General features: G+C 39.1%; 1 protein-coding gene across 13 annotated transcripts in view; it reads left to right on the top strand.

Moving 5' to 3' along the window:
• Window positions 1-26,615, top strand: part of TSNARE1 (t-SNARE domain containing 1) — a 511,254-nt gene that overhangs the window by 483,631 nt on the left and 1,008 nt on the right. The window lies entirely within an intron of this gene.

The following is a 26,615-nucleotide window of genomic DNA, read 5'->3' as shown; positions in this document are numbered from 1 at the left end:
GAGTTGACACATCAAACTATAGATTTAATCTCATGCACATGAGAAGATACATCTATCTGCAGCAATTCCAATGAGTGCAGAAATAAGTAACAGAGATTATAGCTACAAAATGTTGTAATGCAGTGAATTTAAAACTGGGGATCATGCACAGGTCGGTTTAGAGGACTGGCCTCAAGAAAATTCCCACCTCTATCACTAGAATTGTATCATATATTTTGCACTTCAATATATAATGGTTAATCATGTTTGTATCTGGTCTGGTTTTAAATGACTAAAACGATGGTGGGTTTTTAGTACCTGTAGGAATCTGTCACCCAGACACATTGTGGTGTGAAAGGTCAGAAGAAAAGTACTGTTTTCATTATTTAATTCCTTATTCAACTTTATTTAATTACTCACAAGCAAAGGTATTTTCTTGGCATAGAATCTTTCCGATCCCACTATTTAATAGTCTATTACTTTTACCTATTGTTATTCCAACATTCAAGCAAATCCTGGACATTTTTAATGTCAGATCTAAAAAAAAATAAACAGAAAACTGCATTTTAAAAAGCCAAATAAAGGGTTGTTTTAAAAAAAGCTATTAGAAGACTACAAGATAAATATAAAAGTTAAACTCAAGCTAAATTATTATATTTCATTTTCATTTATTTCATTTCTTCTCTTTGAAATTTTAAATGGAAATAAAGTTGATTAACTTTCCCAGGCCATCTGCTTGCTTTTGAAAAGCATAGGTATTTGTCCTCCTACTTATCTTCCTTGTTATTTGGCAAAAAAAAAACAAGTTTCTTTTTTGGGGTGATGCTAACAGATCTTGATTTTTTTCTCATCCACAAATTCTGAAGAAAAAATACCTTTCAAGCTCAGTGGCAATCTTTAGATTTGTCTTCCTGTTTATATATGTCCTTCAGATATAAGGAGATAAGCATTTTCTCATGAAACATTTTATCCTTCTCCAGCCAAAGGAAAGGATGAGAAAAAAACCCTCCACAACTATGTAACCTGCAAAATTTAATATTATAAAAGTTCATGTTTAGTGACTAAAAATGCAGACAGACTGTTGTCAGAACTTCAGGGAAGAACTTCAGGGAAAAAGTATTCTTATGTAGAAAAAACAAAGCCACAGCTATGAAGATGAGATATAGTGAAGTCCACCAGCCAGACAACTCTGACACATCCTAGAATGTGTTTTTGTTCTCTCTCCTGTCTGCAGATACTAAGATGAAACTTTGACATAACATCATAGAATGATAGAATCATAGAATGGTGGGAGTTGGAAGGGACTTCTAGAGATCATCTAGTCCAGCCCTCCTGTTAAAGCAGGTTCCACCCAATCAGGTCACTCAAGAACATGTCCAGGTAGGTTTGAAAACCTCCTGAGAAGGAGCCTCCACACCCTCCCTGGGCAGCCTGGGCCAGGGCTCCCTCACCTGCACAGTAAAGTCATTTTTCCTTGAGTTCAGGTGGAACTTTTTTTCCAGTTTATGCCCATTTCCCCTTTTCCTATCAATTAAGACAACAGAAGAAGTATTGCCCCATCCTCTTGACATCTGACTTTTAAATACTTGTAGGTGTTAATGAGATCCTCTCTCAGCCATCTCTTCTTCAGGCTGAACAGCCCCAGGTCTTGCAGCCTTTCCTCATAGGAGAGATATTCCAGTCCCCTGATCACCTTGGTGGCCCTGCACTGGACTGTCTCTAAAAGTTCCTTATCTCATCTCAACTGTCATCTTAACTGACATCTTATAGTTGACATCTTAGCTGTCATTACCTGTTTTCTTATTTAACAGTGCAGTCATTCACCAGAATAGATTATTCAGCTCTTCCCTCTTCTTCAGTGTCTCAGAAGAAGATAAATCTTGAGGAGATCTAAGCTGTGCCATTGGGACAGCTGTAATGAGAGGCATAACTATGAGGTTAGTTTAGACTGTAACTTCCCATGCAAAATAAATTTAAGCATTAACTAAGAGACATCTAGGAGTTTTCCCAGGTTTGATCAGAAGGGAAGGCAGAGAAAGAAGAATCAAAGGGTTTTTTTGACTTTATTAATTTGGTAAACCTAGCTTTTTGTTTGTGCCTGCCAAAACCCCATGCATTGGTCATAGATGCAGCATTGGTTTTAATGGGCAACTGTGATAAGATCCTATGCCCAGCACATGGGAGGAGTAGGAAAGAACCTCCTGATGCCTTTTTCTGCAGCAGCATGTCCTGAGCAATCAGCTCAGCTCCACCTACAGTTGTGCAGCTTCCATGGCTGCTACTATCTACAGCCTGCAAAAGAGGGTACCCTGAAACTGTCCCTGTGCACAATGAGAGCAGCTAAGGTCTCCCCAGGCTCCTTGACAGTGACATAGAGTAGAATGAAGTAATGGGTTAGAAAAAATGCTATATGGAGAGGAAGGAAAAGTGAAGAATGAGGAGAAAGTACATTTTTTTTTGAGGCTGAGGAAAGAATATTGCTCCAGATCCCAGTTCAAGATATAAAAAGTGTGTCTTTCTAAAGGACTTCTGTCCCATCCTCATTCACATCCTCCCCATTTCACATCCTGAATTTGAACTAGTAATTTATATAAGGTAAAATTGCCCCTATATATATGTGTGTGTGTATGTGCATATTTCCTCTGTGAGGAAGAAAGTGTCACCAAAGCTCAAGAAACTCATGAGACGATGAAGTGCCTCACCTAAGATCATGCAAAACTCCATGCTGCCTCTCAGTCAGGTACTAAGACGTTTGATACATAAAGGATTTAGCACCTGGCATCTCTCCAGACACTATTAGCAGCATGGATATGTCATCAGTAGCTTTAACCATCAAGGTCTCCCAGGAATGGTGATGAAACCATTGACTTGCCTTGGAGAGGCTGCAAAGTGACTGACACCAAATTGGACTTTCCAGCAAGGAGAAAGTGATATTGCTTTCATCTAAAACTCTGCAGAGAGACTTGTGTTGAGCATCTTTAGAAGTGCTGCTAACTTTCTACTCACTTACCTATCTGTCAGGAGATAGATGAAAGAACCTCTTTATATAGAAGAAGCATTTGAAGGCTATTGTTAGCCCTCGGGCCCTCCTGTCTGTGACAGGTTCTCAGTTGCTCTACTCTAAAAATCTGCTATAATGGATTAACTTTCACTTGAATTTCCTCACATAGTTCATCCTGCTGTGGGCTATTCCTTACACCTAGAGCTGTAATGGATGAAGTAGTCTGAGAAAAGGGCATGGTGTGGTCCTGTCCCTGCTGGCTTACTACTTAGCAGTCCTCCCTTGAGGATGCTGGTAGGTCTGTATCCCAGAGAGTGAGAGGCATATGGGCGTGTCAATCTGTCCTGTTGCTTTGTTAAAAAAGGTCTGTATATGTATCAAAACAAAACTAAACAACCTTTGTGATATTTGTTGGAATACTGAGGTATACATACATACTGACATTTGGACACCAAAGTGTGCATTGTATGTTCAGAACAGCTTTTGGTAGCAGATATGCATGTCCAGAAGCTTTGGAAAAAGCCAGAGGTTTAGATTGAGTGGAAGGCAAAGGAAGAATGGAAGAGGTATTCCCTTTGCCTACGTTTCCTGTGAGCTTGTGGGATGAAGGATGGGTGAAGAACTGGATGAACCATATTTCTAACTCCTTTTGAACTCCTGAAGAATTTATAAGTGTACATTTTACAGTGAGCATAGACAAATATGGCCTCAAATCTTGGCCAAATCTGTTTTTCTGATGAATGACAAGAGCCATTGCCAGTATCAGTTCCCTATTTGAGAAAGGGTTACATTAGAATTTCTCAGCAAAGCATAGATAAAGCATTTTTGTACTGGGGGGAAAAAAGTGGTAAAGTTTCCTTAGTTTCCTGAGTTTGCATCTCAATAAGGAGATCTCTAGTAATCAACAAGCAAAGAATGACCCTTATTGAAAGGGAGGTGTGATGATTCAAGCATATTTGGCAGCTAGTAATTCTGGGTAAGCTCATTTAAATAGTTATGGGCCCCACTTATGGCATCATCAGTGATGCTATTAAAGCAAAGGTTATTTAGAGCAATAGATCCACTGGCACATTACAGACTTGGAAGAAGAAGAGAAGGGGGGAAAATAGCAAAACGGAGAGGAAAAGAAAAAGGTAAAAAATGCCAAGACTTTGACAGAGCAAATTCATTCCTCCTGCTGTTCAGAGATAACCAGTGATCGAACAGCTACGATAAACTGTGTGACAATGGAGATAAATCCTTGGGGAGCAGAAACATGCTTGAGAAAAATATAGACAACTTCGGCACAAAAGGTGGGAACACTCTACTGCCTAATTATAGACTAAATACGTGCAAAACAAATGGTACTAAAATGCATGGGTCACTGTCTTCAACAGCTGTTTAAACAGAAGTTTGAGCTTTGTTATAGCTACTTCTGTGGTAAAAAAATAATTGTGTCATCTGCCTGTTGTGCAGCTCTTCATGAGCCATTTGAACTTCTCATGCCTCAGTTCTCTGTCTTCAAAATGCTTATAAGGACTCTTAAATCATCTCTTACATTAGTTGCCTGAAACCAAAAACACTGCAAAATTCTCCTGGGATGAAAGACTGAGTATGTTATTCCCTAAATCAAGCAAGGTTTTTATTGACCACTCATTGTACCTAGAATAATACGTTAATTATGGGAGCAGGAATGTGGAGGAGACCTTTAGGCCTCTATTGGAACAGAGGCTACTGTTTCTGGGTTTAAGAAATTCACCTCTATTTTTTACAAACTCCTTGGACTGAGAAAATACAATTGAATTTACAGCCTTCCCTTAAACTGTGACTCCCATTCAGGGTTGAGCATCATTTCAGAGTAAAGATTACATAATATCTGACTTGCCCAGGCCTGCATGAGACAAACATGTAAGGCTAAATGATATTAAAAATGTATACATTTTAAGAATGTATACAAACGTCACAAAGGTGAAAAATGTTCTATAAGTCCATCATGCTGCCTCAGTAAAGTCATTCTGCATGATGGTACAGAGAGTCTCCCGTCTTACTGACGTGCTACTGGGTAGTGATTTGTCTAGTTCTGTTATAAATGTATCTTGCTGCAGGATTTTCACCTTTCCCCTCTTCTAGAGCACTACTGATTTACATGTCAAGTTCTATTCTTACTCTTTAGCCCATAACCTCCTTGGTTCAGGTTGGACTGGAAACACAGAAGCGTGTTCCTGAGCTGTGATGCAGACATTCAGAGTAAAATGCAGGTTACTCTAAATATAAGATGAAAGTACTTTCTCCCTGGCCCTGGACAAATGATCATTTCATACTAAACTCTAATTCTCAAAGCTGAGTTTTAAAACTATTAACAATAAAGTTGTGGCATTCTTTCAATGTTCTTTGGAATGTTTTTGCATTAAGATGGATAACATTATTATCAACTCCTCTAGCCAATTGCTCTGCTAAGACCTGAATGGCATTACAGGGCTGTGGGTTTCACAGTCCAAATGTAGGCATGCAGTCATTTTGAATATGGCTTTTCAATATAACCACATTTATTCTTACTCTGTATTTCTACACAATTCTGAACTAATGCTGAGTTATCAACTTTAGTAAAATGTGATTATTTTACATGCTTTTTAACTACATTAATGTTCCATTGAATTTGCATAATTAACCTCACAGTCTTAGTCTTCTATTTGGTAGAGCATTGTCCTCTTACCAGTCATTCCATCACCACACACCTCTTTATCACATTGTGATTTGTGCACTAAATGATCAACTCTGACACTCCTACCTTTACATTTGTCTGTTGTTGCAAATTCTTCACAGAAAGACCACTCTTCTCTAGTAATCAACTACAGAAATGATTCCTGAAACTGTGACCACTTGACAAAATTAAAGGCATTAAACCTTTCACCTTTTTTTTCACCATGAGTCAGTCCCTCAGTCTTCCTTCAATATTTGTTGTCCTTGTTTTGACACTTGTACACTTACTTTTGTGCAAAGAGGAAAAGGGATTTGAACTTTCAAAGAGGACATGTGTCAGTCCCACTAAATGAATACTGTAGGTCCTTTCCTACTGAAATATTATTCTATTCTATTCTATTCTATTCCATTCCATTCCATTCATCTCTCATTATGTCATATATATTTAAGGTAAATTGCTCCCTCAATCTCAGACTGGCCTCACAAATAAATGTCTGTTTGAGGTTTTTACTAATGTAAAGTTGTAAAGCACTCATGGAATTGCTGGTTTGCTCTCTCAATTCCAAACAAATGAAAGGCATTTCTCCTACTTATACTTCTGTAGTTTAGCTTCAAAAACCACACAGTGACTTCCTTTCCTCTTAACCTTTTGTTATGCTCCAGTGCCTCAAGTGGTTAGGACCACAACTTCAGCTGATTTGTAGTACCCCAGAGTAATTTGTGTCCATTTGTCATTTCTGGACAGCTTTTCAACAGTGTAAAGTATTCAAAAGCAATTCTGCAGCCTTCATGTCTTTGGGAAGTTTGCATAGGTCTGTGCTTAGTCCTTTAGGTGCCAAAGTACCTTCAGAAACTTCAGCAGGATTTCTGCTGAAATTGATGTGTCGGCTGCTACAGAGTTTCATGGCTGAATGCTCATAGCATATCAAGACAACTTCAAGAGCCTCAGAGCTGAAAAAAACCCTGAAAGCAATTAGATGAAGGGAATATCATAGCTTTGCCATTAACACAACCTCTGCTATTCTTAGTACGTTTCTATTTTGCACAGTGAGTCACGCAAATGCAGTGAGAAACAACAAAGAGGACGTCAAGTTCCATTACTGTAGTATGATGGTGGATGACAAGGGCATCTGGTTGATAGAACAGAACAGAAAATTGCACTTTGTCTGGCAATTAAGGGAACAAAACGGAAAAAAAATGTCACTGTCCTATTTCTGTTTAACTTCAAAAAATACATATGATTTCTGTCTGGGGAAGTTCTGTAGGTGGCTGCCTGCCTTCTAGTTCTGCTTAAGCAACATTTTGTGTTCAAAGTGGAGGAGGAAACCAGGTGATGAAATATTCATCTGACTAAATTCCTGTCTTTTGGGTTTTTTTGGTTTTACTGAAAAAAAGATACAGTCTCATTTCAGCTCAGGTGTTGATGGAAACACTCAAGATAGGAGAATGGTTTTTAATAAACCTTACAGCTAGCTGGTGTTTGACACCAGAAGGATTGACTGATGTTGTAGACATAGTAAACCTAGAGTCTTTTTCCTTGGAGGTCTTCAAGACCCACCTGGACACGTTCCTGTGTGACCTGATCTAGGTGAGCCTGCTTTTGCAGGGGGATTGGACTGAATGATATCTAAAAGTCCCTTCCAACCCCTACCCTTCTATGTTCTATGATTCTATGAAGTGGAAAGCTGAACTTTAATACTGCTCTTAAATGACGTAAAGCAACCACAGATCTGTGTCCTATGCTCCACCAAAGCTGATTGATGTACCTTCAGCTACCAGAATAAGAATAAAAAAAGATATTAGTTTTGTGACACATTTTACAAATTCACTGACACAATAGTCAAAAGAGACTTTGGATTAATTATCCCAAACAATTTCATTTTGAGCTATATTTAATGTTTTAGGTCTTTTTTTCCTTTTTCTTATTTGTCATATTGAAAAACATGACTTGCTTCTCTGATCTGAACACAAACCAAAATCTTTATCTAAACTCATCCCATTATCAATGGGATTGAATAGTAAAATACAATGAATTTCCATTTGTTCTCACAAATGAAGTAGAATTCATGGTAAGTCTTGACTACCCAATGCCAATGTAGAGGTCACACAGACCCTACAGTCTGCTGTGCTGCACCTACACAAAGCAATAACAGCAGTAGATCTCTGTGGATTGGGACCCAAATTATATAGATTACACATTTCCCATACTTTCTCAGGTGTCTAATTATATTATTAAAATGTTCAGTGTTACCACTTAATTGTTCTCAATGACTTTAGATTTAACAAAACTGCAAAAAGAGAAAAGAGACACTCTCTTCTCTCCTCCTTCCAAATGTTGTCTAAAAAGAAAAGGAAAGCATTCCACAGTCTGTACTTAAAAGCCCAAACATTCTCAAGGAGACACTGGGAGCCACAACACATCCTCATTCAGCAGGTTTTTGGAGGTTTTCCAGTAGCATAAAAGAGGTTTTCAGACACTTATATCTTTGGAATAAAGCTTTGAGGAATGTGGGCTTGAGGATCTATTTCAAAGGGTCCAAGAGTTAGTTACTCCAGTTCTTCATCTTCACTTTTGATCTGTAAATTTCTGGCCCATGTGGATTTGACATTACTGTGCCCAGCTCTGTTTTCACATCACATGGTTGAAATCATTATCTAGAACCGGGTGTAACTGCTTGTATTGTTCCCCTGTTGCTTGATGGCAAGTTGAATATGAGTCAGTAACATGCACAGGCAGTCGAAAGGTGTCAACTGTGTCTTGGAATGAATCAAACACAGCATAACTGGCTGATTGAGGGAGATGATTGTCCCACTCTCACTGCACTGGTGAGGCCCCACTTCAAGTGCTGTTTGCAGTTCAGTGCCTTAATATAAGGACATCAAACTGTTAGAGTATGTCCAGAGGAGGATGACCAGGATGATGAGAAGTCCTGAGGGCAAGGCTTATGAGGTTTCTTGGTTTGTTCAGTGTAGAGAAGATAAGGCTGTAGGGGGTGAACCTCATTACAGTCTACAACTTTCTCAAGAAGAGCAGAGGAGGAGGTGCTGATCTCTCATGGTGACCAGTGATAGGACACAAGGAAATGGGATGAAGCACCATCAGGGGAAGTTCAGATTGGAGATTAGGAAGAGATTCTTCACTGAGAGGATACTCAGTCACTAGAACAGTCTTCCCACAGAAGTAATCATAGCACAAATCCTGTCATAGTTCAAGAAGCTTCTGTATGATGCTCTTAGTCATATGAATTAGTTTTAGATAGTCCTGAGAGGAGAAAGGCATCCGTCTTGATGATCCCTATGGGTCTCTTCCAACTTGAGATATTCCTTGATTCTGTGTTTGTAATTTTAGGGAGCAGTCAATACACTACTAAAGCTTTTTTATCACAGTAACTGTTCCCTATTTAAAACCTTATGTGAGGCCTGGGTTCCCCAGTCTCAAGCTTGTGACTCCAGGTTCCACGAGGTCCTTGTGGTTTTGGTATCCCATTTCATCCATAAAACAAGACTAATAGATTGGGAGTTATATTCCCGAGGCATAAAGCAACAGCCAGACTTCTCTCCAACCACTTAGACCAGTGAGTTTCCATTTATGTTCAAACATGGCTTGTATAAATGGTAAAATGAAGTATATATTTAGTCCATGGGTTAAAAAATGCTTGTGATATCAAGGCTTCATGGCATAGCAAAAGCAGTGCAGGAAAGCAAATCAAAGTAGCAAAAAACACACCCCTCAACTCCAAATGAACTGTCAGCTCCACAAAGCCACTTCTAGCATGTTACACCAGAGCCCATGACAGATGTTTCTCTTTCAAGATGTCTCTTCTGAGGTCTCTTACTGAAATAAGATAAGAAGGCAACACAGTAGAAGGCTTTCAAATGCAAATACGAGGAGAGAAATGTCATCTGGTGGAACAAGATGGATGTGCTGGTGAAGGAATATTTAGTTTTCTTTTGTATAATATTTCATGAATATGTCAAAGTGTGATGCTTTGGTGATGTTGCTAAGGGCAGCCCATGTAGTTGTGAATTCTTCAATGGATAATTTGCTTCAGTGAACTGTCACTTCTTTTTTTTTAAGGAGTGTGGTTTTACAGGGTTTAGAAATCCCTCTATTCACTTGAGAAACAGATTCTACAAAGGAAATGTAGTTGTTCCACTGACAAGACTTGAAAAAATATGGAAAGCATCAGGCAAATGTATGGCATTACTAGGAATTTTTGTCATCCTAGCTGTGAAGTTTGAAAAATTAGAAGCTACCAAGTTACAAACCTGCTTCTGCAGGGGGTTGGACTGGATGATCTCTAAAGGTCCCTTCCAACCCCTACCATTCTGTGATTCTGTGATTTCTGGGGCTCATTCACATACATAGGAGAGGAGCAAATTATATCAACTTCTAAATAGAAACTGTAATCGCCAACCTTTGTGTTTCCATGCGTGAAGTGCACATTAGCATCAGTACAGAATTTCTTCTGACTTAATCCCCAGACAAGGAAGAAAAAGGATTTTTTTCCCCTCCTTTTTCTTCACAGAATCACGGAATCTTAAGGGTTGGAAGGGACCTTGAAGGATCATCCAGTTCAACCCGCCTGCCAGAGTAGGAAATCATCCTCTGTAATGCCTATCCAGAAAAATTAACCCAAGCTAAATTAGTGTATTTATGTATATTTTGAATGGTTTTCATGGGTAGTGAATCAGAATTACTTGGGTTTCCAAAATATCTATTCTTTTTTAAGGGCTTATACCAAAGCTTTTGTATGATTCTCCTTCCTTGGAGGTCTTCAAGACCAGCCTGTACATGTTCCTATGCGACCTGATCTAGGTGGAGCTGCTTCTACAGGGGGGTTGGACTAGATGATCTCTAAAGGTCCCTTCCAACTCCTCCCATTCTGTGATTCTATGATTTTTCTGTACTACGCTTCAGAGGTCAATTTGTCAATATGGTCTTTTCTTTCCTGTTGGGATTGCTGTGTTTTTTCCTCTATGTTAAAGATGTCTCAAGCCTAGGGCATATAATTTTATCACTGAGCTGTGCAGAGATCCCCACATGATATATATTCTAACACTGATTGTCATTTCAAATTAATAGTCTGTCCTAGAAAGTTTTATTTCAATGAGATTTTATACCATATAGTCATCTTAAATATCTAACAAATTTACAAAAAGTAGGAGTATACAGCTGTCTGTACAGATTAGTACATCACTTTTACTGTTTTATTTGAGTGTTACTCTGTTAAACTGAACTTTGAACACATTTTTCAAGAAATATTCCAAAAGTCTTGAGTAACTCAAGTTTTATTTGTTGTCCTTTGCCTGTAAGTCATACATGGTGATAAGGAAACTTCTTCCCTGTTGAAGTGAGGGAGCACTGGAAGGGGCTGCCCAGATTGGTTGTGGAGCCTCCTCTGGATATATTCAAACCCACCAGAACGAATTCCTATGTGACCTACTCTAGGTGATCCTGCTCTGGCAGAGAGATTGGACTGGATAAGGTTTGGAAGGGATGCTGAAAAGTCAAGATTCTGTGAAATAAAGTTTTCTTTGGTTTTATTTTGGTCTAATTTGGTTGTAAAAGTGTTTATTTTTAGTAGGAAAATGCAATGATATCTGCAGAGATATCACTGTGTTGCAACTACTCTTTTGTAGTCATACAGACTCTCACTCCTCGAAACAGCAGGATTGTCTCAATGCATTTCTGTTATTGGATTTGTGTTATATTTCTCTCCAGCCTTATGGAGGTATAATACTTCTGCAAAATACAGCTTTGAGAGTACCTGAGAGATCTGGGTATTTGTTATAGTGTAACTGTTGAAATGATGACATATCAGCAATTTGGAATTTCTTTTTTAATACTTTCCTTTGGGCTCCAACCAATTTTGGAGACAGAAAGCCAAAGACTACCATAATAATAAATAAAATCCTTACTTAAGCAGAAATAGAGACTTTTCATCACAAACAATCAGATGGCTCACAAGTCTTTAAAAAGCTTATTACAGCTGAACATAAAGGAAATCTCTGGTTCTGTTTTCCCCAAGCATTTCTCCCATGCAAGGGCAAACATTTTCTGCCAGCATTTTGAAACAGATTCATGATGCATTATTTAGATTTAGCATTGTTACCCTTGATTCATTTTTTTTACTGGCAGAAGAAATGTAAAATGAGGCTCATGAAAACTTTTTACCTTTTGAATAAGATGTTGCTAATTTGAAATGATTGAAAGATGTGGATTTAGAGAAAGTACTAAATCAACATCTAAATTTAAAGGGAGAAACTAATCCTACTTGCAGTTCAGAGTTAGGGCTTAGACCCTGTAACAACTGCTGCATTGCATTTCTCTTGGATGGATGGATGGATGGTTGGATGGATGGATGGATGGATTTGACCAAGGATTTATTCATAATGTCTCTGTGCTGCCTTTTAAACATGGCTGTAAAACAACAGAAGTATTTTCAAGCAGTGTAGAAAGCAAATATTAAAATCCCTTGGCCTGATTCTCATTAACTTTACTGCCACTTTACACCACTCTTGCAGTGCATTGGGGCCATAAACAGAATTACATGAAGCGTAAAATGTTTCTAGTGTGAGAAGCAGACCCTTTGTATTCACAGCAGCGTTACAATCAACCTCAGATGGTACAATGCTTCCAGTAATAATATTTGCTTTCCAGTTTTTAATGAAGGGTCATCACAGCAGTTTACTGGCTTTCAGCTTGAACATGCTTCTTGCTTTCAGTTTGTGCAATGTTGAACAAGTTAGAAAAGACCTATGAGAAGAATCCTGCAAAGAATATTAATTGCATTTATAAGGCAAAAAAAAGCAAATGTGTTGCTGAAACTGTGTATTGGCTTTAGAGATATCCTACTCCTGTGTATGGATGATCCATGACAATTTTTTCTCAATTATGAAGTGCAACTTAATCAGAACATGACTGGCCTAGTTGCCATTCAAGGACACACTGCTATTGCTTTCCATGTGGAGACATAGGAGATAAATCCCACATATTTCAGAAAAGACTGAAATATGAGTGCCCCTTGTGTCATTGTGCAAATTTACAATCTAATATCTACCTAATATCTATCTAATATCTAATATCATCAGATTTGTTTGAATATCCTGGAAGCAATGAAGAGCATGTTACATTTCATTATTTCCTTTTATCTGCAAAATCAATGATTTTTCCATCTATTAGCAAAGTCTTATCTCAGGCAAAGTAATGGATCTAGGGTGAGGTGAAGGAAGACAGAAAATAATCATAGAAACATAAAATGGTAGGGGTTGGAAGGGACCTTTAGAGATCATTCAATCCAACCCCACTGCAGAACCAGGTTCACCTAGATCAGATTGCATAAGAACGTGTCCAGACAGGTCTTGAAGACCTCCAAGAAAAGAGGCTCCACAAGTCGTATATGTTCTTATACACAAATGATACCCCTTTCAAAAGCTAGTGTAAATAAATCTGTCAGAAAATAGTGAATGTTTGTGAGAGAAACTCTAGATTAGTCACCAACACAAATTAATAAAACAAAGCAAACCAACTAAACTATCTAGCTCCAGTTCAAACTCTTCTCAGTGTTAGTAAAAGGTGATTTTAATGTAAGATTTGTTAATGACCGAAGGATATAATTTGCTAACTTGTGTAGCATGACCTACTGGGCCTATTAAGAGAGTTGATGACAGATCTAATTTGCCCACACGGGCATTCATTTCTGAGATAGATCTACAAGTAGTTTGGGAAATAAAATTGAAAATAACACCCCACCATATTACTTCATTTCCATTTGTTATTTCTTGGAATTAAAATTCAGTAGAATCCACTATGAACGTTTTGCTTTGATGGAAACATCCTTTGCCTTCTTTAAAATACCAAACTATTGCAGAGAGTAATGAATAATAATGAAAAAAGCCCCTCACATTAATTAAAATTGCCTTCCTAAGGAATTCAGATGAAGGATTAAAGCGACAAGTGAGTTTCTCAATAAAGGAATGAATGCTGTGAAAATTACATTCACAGGACATTGGTTTTTTTATGGTATGCAAATGGACATCAGAGGTTGGAACAAACAGTATAAAAATCACTGATTAAGTAATTATTTAATACATCTTGTGGATTCACAGTTTCTATAGAAGATAATAGACACTGTATTTAATCAAGAGAACATACAGCATGCTTTGCATGTTGTGAATCCTTGCAGTAAGGATATCTGAGCTGCTATAGGTACATAACCTTGGGTGATACTGTCTCAGAATCAGTACTGTAATGTTAGTAGAGCAAATTGTCTAAAGTGCCATGTTAAATGCTACAGCCACACTGCTAATTGCAAACCTCCTTCATTCAGTGCAAAACCCGGTGGCTCTGCATGCTGTGCTTTCACATTGCCCTAGACTGAGAATCTTATCAGTCCCTGGGGGATAAAAGACTGACACCAAGTTCCCACAGGCATTTTGAGACAAATTAAACTTACCCTGTGAAGTGGGAAACAAAGACATATGATGAAAGGGATGGTATTTATGGAAGTACTGTAAGGCAAAGATATGAAGGTGTGACAGATACCACATACCATTTTGGCTTAAGCACCAAAGCTATGATCATCTTGTATCCTTGACACTTGCTTCAAAAGAAGAAATGGCAGCCATCCAAACAAATCTCTGAAACATTAAACAATATGGCAGCTATACTGTAAATGGAACCATATTGCTTTAGCCCTACAGTTCCTCTGGCTGTTAGTCTTGTTTTGAGAAAGCAATACCTGCAATGGAAAATGCAGTTTTATCAGATCAGAAAGTTAGATATTCCAATAAATTGCTTGTTTTCAAATAAACCTCTTTACATGGAGTCTATATTTACCATGTTTACTCTCAACATGTTCTGACTTTCTCTTCTGAGGTCTTCTAGCCATTTTTTGATACAGCAGAGAATTGTAATACATTCTGGAGGGGGAAAGTACAACTGAAGAAACACTATAGAAATGTGAACCCTACTCTTAAACTTGTGCAACTATTGGTTGGGATGGCAAACTCTGAAAGTGGACATGGTATTTCTGATGTAGGGACAACTCCTCACACAGCAGCTCTGCTGTGAAAAGGTTTGTGATCAGTGAATCTGAGTCCAAGAGTTTAGAAACAGCAGAAACTTCTTTCTAGGAATGAAACAAGACCTCCAGCTGTTGTGAGCAGAAATTGAAGAGTTCAATAAGAACTCGTCTTTTGAACTTTGTCTTACTTTCTTTATTCCCTTTCCTTACATTTTCTTTTATTCTCCCCTCTGCTCCAACCCCAGTATCTGGCATGCACCCATCTGTTAAAATACAAAAGGGCTCCCTCTGCTAGTATCTATTAAAGTGCCATATGGCTGAGGTATAGCCTTAGGTGGTGAGCATCACAGAGTGCATCTCTGAGTGAACAGAGATTTCTGCATTTGAGTTTTAATTAGGTAAGTGCTTTTTAAGTAGCATCAGTTTCCCTTTAAATATTTACTGTTCCTCACCAAAGAAAAGAAAGAAGATGAAGCTGGTCTAAAATACAGCCTGGCATGTATCAATGAGTGTTCTCATCCTTCTCATAATGATTTACACATCCTTCATCTTCACTGTTGGGAATAATGGGCAAAGTGGTCTCCTGAGTGTGCATGATCCCTCCCACCCTGGTCTGTCAAGCTTTCCTACTTCATTACTGCTGCTACAGATATGCTTGTACTCTGGGTTCCACAGCACCATCTGTTACAGAGGAGGAATGAGTTGTTTATTTCAAGATGCAGCTGCAATATAGCATTCTCAAGGGGGAAGAGTTAGAGGAACTGTGTGCTTTTAGATGTCACTTAAACTGATGGACTGGGGTGTCATGCTGCAGAAATCTATTGCCTCTAAAGAAGTAGGAATCCAGTGCAGCGATGGCAAAAGACTTCTAAAGAGACACAACAAACATAATTTGAGATTATTCTGATCCTCCCAACTGCAGATCAAGAACAAAGCAGAGAACTGACTATAACTATTATAGATTTGTTTCTGTCTTTGCTTGTTTGTTTTTTCAGTGCCTCAGTCATTCTTGTCAATGGTGAATTTTGGTGAGAAATTCACTCAGAATCTCCTGAGAATGTCACTGAGAGCCAATCTCCTGCTTGGTGCATGTGAGGATGTGTAGGCTTCTGCTCAGTCATGCTAAATATGATGTCCAGGAACAGCAGGCAGTGCCAAAATTCACTGTTGGTTGTTACTGTCTGGGAGATCCCAGTTGTGCCAATGGAGAAGACTGTACAGTCACTATCCCAATTATTCTGCTGTTCAAATAATTGTAGACACATAAAGATAACTCAAAACTCTCTTTCCATTCCATGAGTTCATAGCAATTCCCTACAGTTTACTCTTCTATGTTTGTCTAGACTAGTTGTTCACTTTTATGTTAAGTGTGCCAAGACCTCAGTCACTGTGGTATTTGAGATCTGTCAGAAATATCTACATGGATATAGTTTTTTTTCTTCCTCTGCCTTTTGTTTAACTGAATTTAGCTGTAAAACACCTTTTGATAATCTAAAGTTCTCTTGATGTCTTCTGGAGCCCTTAAATTCTTTGTCTTCCCTCTTTTGTCTGTTAAACCCTTATAACCCTACATGTTAAAGAGTAAGTAATATCTGTGAATTTCCATTCACATAAATGGAACCAGAGGCACAAGGCAGAATATACAATCTGTAACTGGCACTTCAGTGACCACTCATGGTTATCTTCCCTCCCCAACAAACATCTGTTTCTTTTCAAAAGAAAATAAAGACACTTCTGGAGGTTTACATGAATCACTTCAGTGATGCTGTTTACAGTAGAGGTAATAGAGAGGAGTCAAATAGATGCAGCACCCTAATAAACCTGAGCTGATGTCAAGGATGTGAGGACACACTCTTTCTGCAACAAAAGGAGTCTTCCACTCATTTATTACCATCAGCAGCACCCATTAGCAGACACCAAGATGATCAGGGGATTGGAATGTCTTTCATATGAGGAAAGGCTGCGGGAACTGGGGCTGTTTGGGCTAGAGAAGAGGAGATTGAGGGGGGATCTTATTAATATTTACAGATATCTCACTGGTGGGTGTCAGGAGGTTGGGGCAGCGCTTTTTTGATGGTATCCAGCAACAGGACAAGGGGTGATGGGATGAAGCTGGAACACAAAAAGTTCCATTTAAACATAAGAAAAAGCTTTCAGTGTTCCAGTGAGGGAGCCCTGGCCCAGGATGGCCAGGGAGGCTGTGGAGGCTCCTTCCTTGGAGGGCTTCAAGACCCACCTGGACACGTTCCTGTGTGACCTGATCAAGGTTGGCCTGCTTCTGCAGAGGGGTTGGACTGGATGATCTCTAAAGGTCCCTTCCAACCCCACCATTCTGTGATTCTCTGGACACTCAATGAAGGGTAATAACAAAGATGTACATAGGATATTCCCTCAGGCACTCTACAAGTCTCTGATTAGTTACCATTCTATGATTATATGATTCCTGCTCAGGGACTTCTAACACCATTGTTTGCTTACTAACTCAGACATCTGTCTTTGAAATATTTTTTCCTTTCTTCCCTTCAATCTGTGAAGGTTTTTTTGGTTTTTTTTTCCCTTTTCATTTTTGGTGAAGATTACAAGAGAACATAAATATTAGGGGAAAGAGTTGCTCTTCTGTGTATGAAGAACATTACAGGCAAGACAAGATGGAAGTCATAGCCACACAGTAAGCAAAAGATTTATGAGGCTTTTGTTAGATGGCTTTCAGTAGTATCTAATATGAAGCTTAATTCATATGCATATTTCCAGTAATGCTGCCCAAGGAAATTAGGATCATCTAGTCTCCATTTGGAAAAGGGAACACTTTGTCTGTATTAAAAAACAACATAAAGGAAGAAACAAAAACGCACTTCCAGGGCATGTTTTTATGAAGACAGGCTTCTTTCCTTATACTAGTGGTTGCAATGCTAGTTCATCATCTGGTCCCTAAAGATTTATTTATACAGAATACACACAAGATGTCAGAACTTCTGCACAGAATCAAATCACATGAAAATATTTCTTTCATAAGTAAAATATGAACCAAGCAGGGTTGGAATTCATGTCACTGATGTTTAGACAACTAAACTTTAAAGTCACCTGATGTTCCCTTTTGGGCTAATGTATAAATACAGACATGTTTAATGGCATTTTCTCTGGTCTGTTGAAGGAGAGCTGGACTGTCCTCCAAAAGTTCTCTGTCTGTCTACTCCTTAAAGCAAAATGAGGAAATCATGTTGATCGGGAGCATTTGCATTCTGATGTAGAGCTCCATATTTTCTTTTCTGGGACAGTAGAAGAACCAGCAACAGACCGACCAAACGTTTCACCCACCTGTACTAAGAAGGATGCTGAGGAAGATCAAAGAGAAAGTCATCTCAGTTACTAGACGATCTCTAAAGGTCCCTTCCAACCCTGCCATTCTATGATTCTATGATTCTTGTCCTCATTTAAGAGCAGCTAAGACTAAATGGGGAGGTATCTAAAAGACACATCAAGTTTATGTACAAATACCAGAGTGAATTCCCTGACATATTTGCATTTTCCTGCCAGAAGCTTTTGTTCTGATGCAGGGACAGACTGCTTTAGTCTCCTTGGTGTCTACTAAATTATCCCCTTCCTGGTGGGATTAGATTTTGCATTAATTTAGTACTTATTGCTAGAGCATTAGTGAAGCAACCATGTGAAGCATACTTCCACTCAGTGCTTCAGCCCTGGCACCATCTGTATGAATAACACCAACATATGTATATAAAACCAGCATCACCCAGAGTTAACAACAGCTAGTGTTCAGATGGATTCAAAAAAATGCATTATATTTACATCTGTGGAATTTATTAGCTCCTTTTTAATTAGTTCTCGGTGCACCGATTTATTTCCAGTGCTACTCTTAATGAAAACATTATAAGTTGCTGTTCCAATTCTAGCACTGGGAGCTTTATCCCTTCCATCTCTGTCCTCATTGACTAAAATCAGTTCTGTTCCCTTCATAGTTAAACAGCTTTTTTTCAAAGAAAAGAAAAACATTTTAACATCTGAGATAGGTACTTATTACATTTAAAAATACAGAGCTGCTGCACTGAAATATCCATCAGTGCATAAGACACTAACACAGCTCTGCAATGTACCCAGTGTCCTGCTGTGGTTTTCTTTCCTGATAGGTGAGATTTTCAGCTCTCATTTTCTCTAGTTCTGCATAAACCATGTGATTCTTCCACCAGTTACCTTTAAGTGAAACATGGAACATACAATTCCTGCTCCTTTAGTTGAAATAGCAGGAGTCTAAGGCTAACCGTGTTGTGTGTCTTCTGTGGGCTTTTTTGGAGGTTTATCAGCTCTATTGCTGGTAACACTTGAATGAGAATTTAAAGGTTTCTGTCACCTTTACAGCCCTGATTTGCTTGCTCTGTAGTTAAATGCTGCTGCAAGGTGAAAGTCTGGTATTTCCCCATGACTCTTGGCAGAATCTCAGGGATGGGGAAGCGATAATGATGCACTGAATGGGCACTGAGTGATTTGCACACTGGGTATCCTTGCCTACATTCTCTAGTGCTTAAGCATCCATCTCCTTGAAATTGTCTTATCCTGCAACCAGACATATTTTAATCTGAGTCAGCATTCTTCTTCCTGATAGTTAAGCCAAGCTGAAAGTCAAATGCCAGTAGTTCTGCATGTTCCCAAAGGAACGAAAGATGTGCCACATTGGTGCAAACTGATGGCTCATCAGATCTGCTGTCCTACCTCTGTTAGTGTCCAGCACACGATGTCTTATCTGGCCAGTGTTTTATGTCTCTCTTTTTGTGTGTTTCCCAGTGCTTCTCAGAATAAATCACCATGTCCATACAGTTGATTTTCTCTCTCCTTCCTCCCCTCACACAACAGGAATTGTTAAATGTGAATCTGTGAGCCCTGTTTTTCCAGGGAAGGAGGGACTGTGTCTGCACAGACCAAAAGAGTCGTGGCCTGTTTCAAGGCAAGCAAGACTCTAGTCACTTGTCCATAAAGTTTGAAGAATAAAGATGTGTACTGTCTGGCTCAAATGTTAATTTGCACCTGAGGACACATGGGTTAAAGGACATTAAGAAAAGGAAAAAAGAAAAGAAAGATGAATGTTCAGAGTGCCTTGGAGCACTCTGAAAGTGAGGTAAGAGGGAGGAAAATAGACTGTGTAAGTGATGGTGCCTCTATCTTTTAAGATAACCTCTTCAAATTGCTTCCATTACTGTAGAAGTCTGATTAAAGAGGTGCAGTGGGAGCACTGTCCCTGCTGTTCTCTGCTAGCAGCTTTTAGCTCACAACCATACCACTTGCAAAAAGATGAACAAAATCATCGACCATTTTTTTTTTACAAGTGGCAAAAGGAGGAAATATCCTGCCCAGAAATGCCAGCAAACCTGGCATCTCTGTGCCGTGTTCTCCTCTTCACCCCCCCCCCCCCATGAGAAACAGCATTTCTCACTCTTAACCAAACAATGTCTCCCCTCTCAAAGCTCTCCCAATTCTGAAAATAAGGAGATAAATGCAAGAAAAAGTAGTTGAGCAAAGTTAATGCAGCTTAAAGCACAAAGTGAGCTCATGGATGGAGAAAGACCGATGCTATTTTCTTGGTCATTCAGTGCCTCTGTTTAATGTCACTGAGATTTAGGTCACGCATTGCTGGCAAATTTTAACCTTTGTTTCAAAGCAACAAAATGAAGTCATAACCCTTCTACACCTTAAGCCTGGCTCTTCCACACTTCATTCTTCTGAAGAAGATGAGTACAGATAACTTTCTGTTGGAATGTTATAGAATCAGAGAATGGTAGGGGTTGGAAGGGATCTTTAGAGATCGTCTAGTCCAACCCCTCTTCAGAAGCAGGTTGAGGGAAATCCCAATTGACAGGCATGTGTGTTTTTAGAAGGCAGCTGACAATGGTTCTAAGAGAAAGATAATATGAAGGGAAAAATATTACATATGCTTTGGAAGAAGCATCTTTCATTGCTTATGACCTTGAGAAGAACAACAGAACCTCAAGGGCTTGAAGGGACCTCGAAAGATCATCCATTCCAACCTCCCTGCCAGAGCAGCACCACCTAGAGCAGGGCACACAGGGACTCATCCAGCTGGGTTGGGATGTCTCCAGAGAAGGAGACTCCACAGCCCATCTGGGCAGCCCCTGCCAGTGCTCCCTCACCTCAACAGGGAAGAAGTTCTTCCTTGTATTTCTTTGGAATCTGTTCTGTTCCAGCTTGTCTCTTGTCCTGTCGTTGGCCATCACTGAGAACAGCCTGTCTCCATCCTCCTGACACCCACCCTTTATGTATCTGTAAACATTAATGAGGTCAACCTTCAGACTCCTTCAAGCCAATTTTGATCCTTCTCTCTCTTAACTTGCTTTAACATAGGCATGATTTTTTTCCTTTAAGCTCAGCTTATTCAGAGGATGGAATTGCTTATTTACTTATTTCCATATGTCAGCACTGAGCACATCTTCTTTTTCCCTATCTTTTCACCATTCTTATGTTTTCATTCATGCATTGAAATAACACTGTGTGGCTGCATTCACTTTTTCACCAATGTATTGCCATAGCACTCTGTGGGTATCTTGGTGGACCCTGGGCTGAGACAACATAAGTGGAGACAACCCATATATAAGGTGGTGATGCATTTGAAGTAAAGTCAGCATTAATAGTTGAAATCAAGAGGTACAGAAAAATGACTGGAGGTGTAGAAGCTCTGTGGACCAAAACAACTGACAGAGAGCAAGCTAAAATATCATTGAGGGTTTGGTGAGTTACATTAGCTTGTAAGTTTGTGCTTCAAGTAGCTCCTGGGTAATCCTGACAGAACTTATCCAAAGAACTTGTCATAACCTAAGCTTTATACCTCACATAACCTCAAAAAATATATTCAGGGCTTATGTCAACTGTATGATTCAATACAAAGTTACTAGAGGCTGAAAAGGATCTGTGTCTTGCATTAAACATTGTCATGTTAAAGAACTATGTAATGACTTTTCAATCATACACAACTCTACCATGCATTGTGTGCCAAGAGGGAAAAAAAGAGATCAGTTCATTCATAAATAAGAGATTTTCCCCTTGTTTTAATGTGATAAGACAAGGCTGCTGAGATTTGCTGTTCACTTGCCATTTAATCAGAGTTGAGCTAGTGATGTCCTTATCTGATGTTGCACATGTTCAGCATCTGATAATTTAAAAATCCTTATACACATAGTCTTGCTACTTCTGTAGCAGCATTTGTTTTCAGGAGGTCAGCCAAAATTACTACCCTCTGTTGCCCCTTTCCTATCTCATTCATTATGTGTCACCTCCTGGCCTATGGACATTCCACCTTTGTGAAAGGGATTTTTTTCTGTGAGTGATATTCAATCATGAAATGTGATATCACATAAGATCATCTTTCTTGACATAGTCTTGTCATATTTTGCAGTTTTGGCCCCTATGTGCAGATGCTGGTACTACTAGAGATCTTTTCTGTAAGTCTACATGACCTAATGACATGTTTCTTAAAACTTGCCATGTACTGTGACATTGAACAGGGAATGCATTGCCAAGACAATTCCTTACAGCTCACACATAGAAGTGGTGGGGGGTAAATTCCTACTAGGCACAAGTAGGAAGCACGAAGATAGAAAATGGTTGGAACGTCTTTTAGTGTAGTGAATCTCAAGGAGTTGCCTTTAGAAACAAATCATCTTTCTCAGATGATGTAGCATGGGCTTGGGATTTGTTCTTATTGGGTTTTTAGTTTGGTTTTGGTCTTTTTTTTTCCCCCAATATCATCTCATTTCTTGATTTAATCTTGCTTTAGGATCAACCCATACTATCCATAAGATATAACCTATGTCTTAAACTTCTAGTGGTCACCATACACTACATTAACATCTGCCTCTGAAACTCCTGTAGTACCAATGATCTGCAGCTGCCAAATTAGAAGCCAGTGATGTCAGGGCCAGAAGTTCTCTAAACTTCCAAAGGATCAGGATTTCTACTGGGGCATTTTTCTACCCTGAAAATGAAATTATTTCAGTGAAGTTGAATCAAAGGTGGTTTCTGGGCCACACTGATGCAGTTAAGAGAATGCACAAGAGAAATAAATGACTGGGTGATTATGGAGCAATATTGCATGGAGGATATGATCACCCTGCAATCTCATTTTTTTTTCTGACAGAAAGCTCTTGGGTTATTAGGTCTGTCCTATTTTGAGAAGCTGTTGTTAAAACTCCAGTATAAGCAGAAATGGCTACTGTGAATGAGTAAGAACGGCAGCTTTTTTGCTGTGCCTGTTTGTTCACTAGGGAGATGTCTAACATATCTGTAGCAAACAGTAGATATTTACTTCCCTAGAAAATTAGTGGAAAGGATGATTTCAAAAGAAATAACGTCAACTAATTAAAAATGAGGCTTTAGTGAAGGCAAATTCTCATCTTCATGTAGTACTTTTGAGCAAAGGTCCTCAAAGACAATTCCCCACCATCACAGGTGGAAGGGATTCAGTTCAAATTACATTTCAGTTCAGATTTAACTGATGACTTGCACCCTAATTGCAGAAGAAGGTTATGTGTCATAGGGATATATTTGGTGCTCAAAGCTCAGATATAGAAATGTATGGTGATAAATTCCTACACAGGAGTAGTTTGTGAATAACTTGTAGTATTTTGTGAATAACTTGTGTCCCATGGAGAGGACACAAGTTGGAGAAGTTAGAATCATAGGATCATAGAATCATACTTCATGGAAGACTGTCTCCTGTGGGAGGGACCCCATGCTGGAGAAGGGGAAGAGACCAAGGAAGAAAGGGCAGACAAACATGAGATGAGCTGACCACAGCCCCCATTCCCAGCTGCCTGCATCGCTCAGTGAGGAGGAGGTAGAGAAATCAAGAGCAAAGCTCAGCACAGGAAGAACATGGAGGGAAGAGAACTTAGTTTTATTTCTCATTATCCTACTATGATTTAGTTGGCAATACATTAAATTAATTTCCTAGACTTGAGTCTGGTTTGTCCATGATGGTAACTGGTGAGTGAGCTCTCTATCCTTATCTGAACCCATGAGTCTTTCATTATATTTTGTCTCTCCTGCTTATTTGAGTAGGGAGAGTGATAGAATGGCATAGTGAGCACCTGGCATCCAGCCAAAGTCACCCACCACACATCTGGAAAATCAGTGAGATTTCTCTACCTCTTAGAACTACCATACTCTGCACACTTACCTCAGTTCTCTGGTATGTCACAAAAGAAGGAATATTAGCAAATACAAGTGACTAGGGGCAGAAATCTGTAAACAACCAGAGATTTCTACTTTCCTTTCAACATTGCCTTGAAGGTTTTCAGAAACAGAAAATTTAGTTCCTCATTTCTTCATGAAGACAGATATTGTCGTCATTATAAGCCTTATAGATGAGTTTAGGTTCTCTATCATGATAAGATGGTGTTGCAGGGCTGCATCTCTATCATATTTGGTAGCTATTTTGCAACTTAAATCTGAGAGTGGTATAAACAACAGTTTCAGAGGAAAGCAGATAAATGCAATATACTGTGACAGGATATGGGCTTAAACAGTGTAGATTTGCATGTGTGAAAGGTTCAGTCTGAAAACATCAAAAATTTGTGCCTTGAAAACAAGTTCATTAAAAGATCAATCTGAACAATGATTAATCTTCCTCCCCTGCTTTCAAAGCCTCAAACAAAACTACCCCTCTGAATTAAGCAAAATGATAAACACAAGACAAGGCTCTAACATTACCTTTGTGTGGGCTGCAGATCAGGATACCTGCATTGATGGGAACAACTCCATGCACCAGTACAGGCTGGGGGTCAAACTGCTGAAGAGCAGCTCTGCAGAGTCCTGATTGATAATACCTGGGAGTCCTGATTAATAATAAGCTAAACATGAGCCAGCAATGTGCCCTTGTGGCCAAGAAGCCAATGGCAGCCTGGGATGCATCAAGAAGAGTGTGGCCAGCAGGTCAAGGGAGGTTCTTCTCCCTCTCTACTCTGCCCTAGTGAGGACTCATCTAGAGTACAGTTCTGGGCTCGTCAGTTCAAGAGGGACAGGGAAATGCTGGAGAGAGTTCAGCACAGGGATACCAAGATGATCAGGGAACTGGAGCATCTTTTGTAAGAGGAAAGGCTGCGGGACCTGGGGCTGTTTAGTCTGGAGAAGAGGAGACTGAGGGGGGATCTTATTAACATTTACTAATACCTAAAGGGTGGATGTCAGGAGGTTGAGACATCCCTTTTTTCTATAGTAGCTAGCAACAGGACAAGGGGTGATGGGATGAAGCTGGAACACAAACTGTTCCATTTAAACATAAGAAAAAGCTATTTCACTGTGAGGATGATGGAGCCCTGGCACAGGCTGCCCAGAGGGGTTTTGGAGGCTCCTTTTTTAGAGGTCTTCAAGACCTGCCTGGACATGTTCCTATGCGACCTGATCTAGGTGACCCTGCTTCTGCAGGAGGGTTGGATTAGATGATCTCTAAAGGTCTCTTCCAACCCTACCATTCAATGATTCTATAATTGACATGTGCTCACTCCCTGAGTGAGTTTGATGTATTGAGAAAGTGGCTATAAACATTCCTGAAGAACTGTTTCCATGTCCATGTTTTCAATACTCAGTACCAAAATCCATCTGTTCATTCTGTTCTATATTCTCCATTCTTTGGACAATCCATCAGACTTCTTTCAACAATGTGGATTTACAGACTATGACTTTGCAGAGTATCTATAAGAACTTTCATAGAAGCCTGATGCAAAGCTAGAGAAAGTTAGTGAGAGTGATTGCACTGACTTCAGTGGGATTTGAGTCAACTCTCCTCTTTCAAGCGATGCAGATTTTCCCTTGATAATTTCACAGGCCTTCCTTGGTCATCTCAATGAGCTTGTAATAAACACTGTTGTTTCATGCTTTCAAATAATCATTCAACTAGTCAAAAATCTCTGCATATGTAATAGACAACTGCTGTTAATAATGGACTAAAATGTTTGTGGATGAGCCCTCCTCAACAGAGAAGTTCATGGAGGTTAATGTCTATGAAAATGCAATCTGCAAAATCAGAAATTGTATCACCAGAACTTAAACAGGATGATGTTTGCCATCACATTTGCTTAGAGGTAAGACAAATCTCACTTAATTCAAGATAACATCAGGTGAGGTCAAATTGGTTTATTGTTTTAAAGAGTTCATTTTGCCATGAGAGTAGCTCTTTAATTCACAGGCAGAAAAAGCTAGACCAAATAAATGATCAGAGTCTACATGGTAAAACCCAAAGGGAGACCAATCCTCCTCTGAAGCCAGGGAGGGCTGTAGGATGGATCCACAGCTCAGATTCCTATTGTAACTTTGAGCTATCACTAAACTTAAGCATCTCTTTTCAGTCTGTTTTTGCAGTTCACAGTAAAAACTCTGTCAGACAGAACACAGGAGAGTAATCTCAGTAGCCTGATAGCAGCAGGATCTTTTCTTCATCTGCCCCTTCCTCTCCTGCCCTCTGACACTATGCATGAGAAAAAAAAATCAAGATAAGTAAGGATGTTTTCTTTCTTTGACTATGAAGGTAATAGAAATGACTCACTGAAATACGGATGGTCAAAGCCTTGAGTCATCCAGGTTTTGTACTGGTAAGGTTCCCCAGATATAATAACCACAAAGATCTGCCCAAACAGAATTTATTGCATTTTTTCTTCTAATAATTGTAATTTAGTTTTGATATTAGACTGGATTTAGTTCTGATATTAGACTGGTGTAAATGCAAGACTGGTCCATGACTAGAACTGCTAAACTCAGCATAACTGTTACTTCAGCAAACAGTAAAAACCCTTTTTAATCAAAGGAATCCAAACTCTTTTTCAGTGACTAACTCATTTTTATCCTCAAGTAAAACAGAAACATATATTAAGTCATTTGACTTGTTGGCCCAATATATCCTGTAGTTAGATTGT

This window comes from Colius striatus, chromosome 4 (assembly GCF_028858725.1).
Source record: "Colius striatus isolate bColStr4 chromosome 4, bColStr4.1.hap1, whole genome shotgun sequence".
NCBI classification, from domain to species: Eukaryota; Metazoa; Chordata; class Aves; order Coliiformes; family Coliidae; genus Colius; species Colius striatus.
Note: the sequence above shows the minus strand (reverse complement) of the source record. Positions and strands in the feature narration are given on the sequence as shown.